Source organism: Epinephelus fuscoguttatus, linkage group LG4, assembly GCF_011397635.1.
Source record: "Epinephelus fuscoguttatus linkage group LG4, E.fuscoguttatus.final_Chr_v1".
NCBI lineage: Eukaryota > Metazoa > Chordata > Actinopteri > Perciformes > Serranidae > Epinephelus > Epinephelus fuscoguttatus.
Genome location: NC_064755.1, coordinates 34,388,447 through 34,394,448, shown reverse-complemented (window position 1 = coordinate 34,394,448; position 6,002 = coordinate 34,388,447). Strand labels below are relative to the sequence as shown.

Below are 6,002 nucleotides of genomic sequence, written 5' to 3'. Positions count from 1 at the left end.
GATTTCCTTTTCAAAATGTCTGTCTGGTGAATGTGTCGCCGGGCTGGAAACCAATCCCATGAAAAACAGGTGGGATGTTTTCAAATCCACCACAGGAGTGTGTGCGATCTGTTTCTTACCTCACACACACTCGAAGGTAAAGAGTGTCAGTCCCCTGCCAGCAGAGGTATTGTCTGTCAAGAGTAAGCAGCCCCGGAGCAGTTTATCTGAGATCTGCTGCTAAATCTCCTCTAATTAGATTCACCAAAGATTCTCTGTGTGTGTTATTTCTGTGCACCTTAAAAAGAGTTGAATTTCACCAAATGCCCCCACGGTGATAATGAAAATGAAACCACACTGACCTTTCAACTGACAAATCCATTTTGACAAGAAGGTTTGTTGTGTAAGGGGAGTATTGACTCACAGGGACATTATAGTCAACATGTGTCACAGAGAAAAGACCCTGTTACTCATTCTACGTCACAGAAATATTCCAGCATTTCTACAACAACAACAACAAAAAATGAATTAACTTGAGAAACTTGTAGGCTACATTTCTAAACATACACCAATTGTACTACTATAGGCTACATATGTTAGCCTAATAAAATTTGTTGGTAAGTCTGCCAGTACTATACCAACAGTAAGTTTGTGTAGGCCTACATGTCTAAAGCTGCCAAATACCAAAATCACTGATCTACAGTAGCCTACACGCACATCATAGTTTACCAACATTTTAAAACAGAGATATCTTGATCGGTTTATCAGGAAACTCTTCACGCATGTAGCAGGAAAAGCAGTTGTCTTCAGCCACTAACATCAGCATGCTAACATGTTCACAAGCCTAGGCCTACAAATGTTTAGCAGGTATGTTCAATATCATCTCCCCGTAGACATGCAGAGCCACCGTCTGGGACATGCGCATGCGCGAGCTCGAGAGGGCGGGGTTTTTCCAATCATTTATTTAAATTGGCCAATCAGAGGCTCACAATCCCCTGTCAGTCAAAAACTCATCGGTTTTTATTTCAGCCAATCACTTCACAGTAGTGGGAGTAGTCAACATATCAACTAGCTAGCGATCTACTAATTTTAGAAGGACCACCACGAGAAAACACGTTCTTTGTTTAAATTATAGCAGAATTAACAAACAATGAATCATAGTTGTTTGTTTCTGGCTAACTGTATTAGCTAGCATGCTAGCGTTAGCGTGTACGTTAGCTAATGCAGCTAGCACGCTGGCTAGGTTAACTGAAAAGTTGTCAATTTCGACTTAAAAAAAAGATAAAATGAACTCAAAGTAACTGTGGTGAATGTTGCTATATTTTCTGTTGATCCACGATTAAGGAGCTGATAAGGAGACAGCATTAGCTAGCGAGCGAGTGCACAAGGTAGAAGAGTTTTCTATTTCTTCTTAAAGCAAACATTTATGAATGCAAGACTAACATTATTTTTATAGCAACCATCTAAAATATGCATTTAGCAATCTCCGTCCATACAACATTCAACTGACAGTCTGGTACTTGCACATGCGCACGTCTACAACGGTGGTGGCTCTTCGGCTCTGCAGGGGGATGTTGACTACGTTGAGCATCTTATTAGCATGCTTACTATTTGCTAATTAGCACTGAACACTACAGCTGAGGCTAAGTTTAGTAGGTATTTAGTCAAAAATGAAAGTTCAACCTGATAATGTTGCTAGAGAAAAGGTTAAGGATCACGAATTATTAGGCTGGGGATCTGTTGTATGTTTTCCCCCAGAAAGTCATTTCCGACAGAAATCTGTTCGCACTAACCCAAACCATGACGTTTTCCCCCTCACCTTAACCAAGAATTGCCTTTCTGGAAGAAAACCCTCTTGGAAAACTTAACTGGAAGCAATACTTCTAACCTGAGGGGAGCAAGAACGTGTGTACTAAATGTCATGGCAGTCCATACAGTCTTTATTGCGACATGTCAGTTTGAAACAAAAATGTCAACTTCATGGCAGCACTAGATGAGAAGTCACCAAATTGAAAAGACTTTATCTTCTGGATATCAGAAATGATTACACAGATTTCCATTTAACAGCTGTTGGGATATATCAGTTGGATCAAAGTGGTGGCCGACCAACCTACATTCCCATCCCTCGTGCTGTAAAACTAAGGCCTGTCTCGAGGATTAAAATTTCTCTTCTGCTTTCTTTGCTAAAAACAATATTGAATTAGAGATGTTTGCGAACAGGTGGAGAGGTATTAAACCAGCCTGGCATCACACAGGAATGTTTGCACATAACGACGCCTCTTAGTAACACATCTCTGACAGCAGCAGTAGTATAGAGTCCTTTTTGTTGTCTTCTCCAAGTAAATTCATCAGTCAGTGAACAGCCAGGTGCATCATATATCTATGATCAGTTTTTATCTCACTAAACGGGACATTGCATGGTTCTGATTAGATGTAGAAACAAAGAATACTGTATAGAGTGCCCCAGGAATGAGTCTTAGGGCCGTTTCATAGTCGACGCACACAAAGCGACGCTTGTATTGCATTTCAAGTCAACACTTAGTACTGCTATTTTATTAGAGTGCAGGGCACTAGAACTGTCATATAAATGGGGGTGTGCCTGTACGTGTTCGCAAAGTTTTTCTTCCTCGCTTGCCAAATTTCATATCTGCTTCTTCTGTGAAAAACAAAGAGTGGTTAATTTCAAGTACATCGCTTGGATTATCACCCAACCCAGCATGGTATTACACACGTCACTGTGTTGCATATCAAAAAAATGGACAACACATTTTGAGATGTAAGCACGCATCATGGCGGCCAATGCGTCTCAATGTGTTCGCGTCTGCTTGCCTTTGCGTCGACTATGAAACAGCCCTTAGGGTGCTTTCAGACCTAGAGTTGTCTTGCTTTGGTCCGAATCAGGGACTAATTTTGTTACAAAGTTGTATAATTGCCTAGAGTTGGTTCGTGTTCTCACGGCAGCATTTACAAGCGGACCAGATCAAATATCTTGTGTGAGAAAGCTGCTCTTGATTGCTCAGAATTTCCATGCGGGGAAAATCCAGGAAGTAAACCAAACGGTGAAGAAGAGTACACTTGCAAGATAAATGTGACACTTTCTAATGTCACAATGGAGGGACAACTACGCAGGTTGATTTTAGCGCTGCTCATCGTGGACTATATTGCTGTCATTGTTCATTTTAGTCAAACCATACAGTTTGAAAACGAGGCGCGGCTCCAACTAGAAAACAATGTTTTGATACATTGGATGTGCTGAATGTGCATATTAAGGCAGTACAGGAGGAGGTGCACATTAATAATCTTCCAGGACTGTAACATGCTCATGTTTAACCCAAACAATGTGTCATGTGACTGCAGTTGGTTCAGATCCAGGTCGGAACACGTTCTCACCACAGACGAAACACACCAGAGTTCGTTTGTAACCGGACCGAGACCACCTCTTCAAGAAGGTTTCAGTCCGGTTGTTTTGGTGCACACCTGAGTGTGATTGCTGTGTTCACACCTGCCCAAACGAACTGCACTGAGGGGGCAAACGAACTTGAGTTCCATTGAACCGTATCAAACAGGGCAGGTGTGAAAGCACCCCTAAAATCCAGAAATGAGTTAGCACTTTAGCACTCCAGGTTCCCTCATCTTGAAGTCAGTGGTTTTTTTTAATGGGTTTTTGGTTAGATAGCTGAAATAAGATCTGTGGCTGACATTTGCATTTTGTATTATGACATAAAATCTGTCACTAAAGCTCCATTTTGTGAATTTCGAAGCTTTCAAATATCTTAAAAAAGGGCGAGGCTAACAATTGGCTAAATGAGACTACATCATGCCTTACAAGCTCATTGTGGTAGGAATGTTAAATCATACGTCCATAGTGTAGTTTGTTTATAGCCTAATGTTAGCTTTTTACTGCTGGCCATTGCTTTTTGGCTTCAAAAATCATAAAAGCATGTAAATATAAACAAACATGTAAATATCATAAACGTTAATTTGTCATAGAACTTATTTTCTGTGATAAAATCCAGTGGAAAAAATCCTATAGGCTTTTTGATGACGGAGCAAGGGCGAAGCTAACACTGAACAATACTGAATAAATAAATAAATAGATAAAAACAGTGAAATATAATGTAAAAATGAAACATTTTTAGTTTTTGTTGTTTGTCTTTTGAGCCCCAGTTTTGATTGAAATGCTGTTATTTTCCTTATTAATACAAGTAGCTAATTGTGTATGCAGTATTTCTGTAGGCTAATGAATTTTTGTGGGAATAATTAACATACATCTCAACATGAATATCAGGATAAATGCTGGAGATGTTGTCATTAGTAAACCTCACAAATACACACTTTAAATAATTCAAAATAAGAGGAATATGAAGTGATTCTATGTTCTGGTTAATCCATGCATCTTCGTGTGTGTGTGTGTGTGTGTGTGTGTGTGTGTGTGTTGGGGAGGGGGGTGTCCTCAGTTTTGGCCACACCCCACACTTATGTCAGTCATGTGCTGAGTGACACTGCCTGTTATTAAAACCCTGTCTGATCCCTGTGTTAAAAAAAAAACCCTGAATAAAAATAAAATCCTAATTAAACTGCCAATTCACTTCTAAACAATTACTGTTATTTCACACAGGAGGGTCCTCCCAAATACCACCCACCCACCCATAACACTGTGATATAGCTCCCACCCTACGGCCCTTGACGTGGACGCGCAGCGCGAGTGCACGCGCGGTACGACAGGCGAGTGATTGTAGCCGAGAAGAAAAAGGAGAGAGCAGAGAGAGGAGCTGAAGGAGGAGGACGACGTGACGGGAGGACTGTGAACAGGAGCTCTCAGGACTACGACACACACACAGAGGAGAAAGTGGATCATATCTGAGGCACATTTGGAGATTCGTGCAGCGGGAGACGTGGTGCGGACTGTTACGCACGACAGCGTTTCCCTGCAGTAAAATCAGCCGGACTTTTTTGGACAGGACGCGCACGGACGGCTTGCCTGCTCTTCCTCGTCACAAACAGAGGGTTTATAGCGGGGAGGTTTACGGAGCAGCGGACTGAAGGCACAGAGGAGGAGGTAAGCCCATTTTTAACCCCCTTTAAGTGCTCATGGTACGTTTAGCTGTCAGCAGGGCTCGGGGAGTGCGGAATGTCAAACCTCGCTGTCTGTCAATCTAACATCAGCTGCAGCCTCCTGCTCCTCATTCAAATGCGACACCACACCACGTAGCATGTATGATTGTGAAAGAACTGGATCGACATGGTCTAAGCACCCTCCAGCAGCAGCAGCCCCTGTACGCACCCAGGGCTCCAGGCTCCCCAGCCCCACTCCTCCCTCCTTCCCTCCCTCCTCACCCCTCCATCGCCACCGCTGCTGCTGCTGCTGCCGCCGCCTCGGATAAATGTCACGCTATTTTTCTTACATAATACGTAAATGTGCAGTTACAGATGTTGCCTTGTGTGTGCTGGACGCCACATCTGGGCTGCAGTGTGTGTGTGTGTGTGTGTGTGTGTGTGGAGGCTGATACGATGCAGCAGCAGCAGCAGCAGCAGTGAACGTGACGCACTAAATGGATGATGATACTATAGAGCTGGATCCATCCTGAGGAGCAGGAGCGGTACTGCTGCTGCTGCTGCTGCTGCTTGTTGGCTTCATTGTCGCAGAGGACGGTTGTGAAGGCTGCAGAGCTGTTGGTGTGTGTGTGTCACATTACTACACACGGTGTTGAGAGCTGTGACGGACGGTTGTGACATTTTTCGTCATGTGTGAGGCATTCAGGGTGCTTACATCACATCACTGCTGCTGCTGCTGCCTGATGGGGCATGGCTGAGGATTTTTACAGCTGGACACCAGGATGTTCAGCTGCTGTGCACCTCTAGTTAAACACTGTGTTGCTATGGATGGAGGTGAATGTTGTTTTGTGTGTTTGGGTGTAAAAGCTGCTGTGTGATCTCCTGTTGATCACAACAAACACAAACTAATCCACCCTGTTGTCCTATAACTGAAACGTGGAGCTGTACATCCTCAAGGTTAGAGCTGA

General features: G+C 43.1%; 1 protein-coding gene across 9 annotated transcripts in view; it reads left to right on the top strand.

Moving 5' to 3' along the window:
* Positions 1-4,704: 4,704 nt before the first annotated feature.
* Positions 4,705-6,002, top strand: part of LOC125886934 (unconventional myosin-IXAa-like) — a 226,942-nt gene continuing 225,644 nt past the window's right edge. For all 9 annotated transcript variants that reach the window (XM_049573320.1, XM_049573315.1, XM_049573313.1 and 6 more), the window contains exon 1: positions 4,705-5,038. The gene's annotated coding sequence lies outside the window, so the exon portion shown is untranslated. The remainder of the gene's footprint in view (positions 5,039-6,002) is intronic.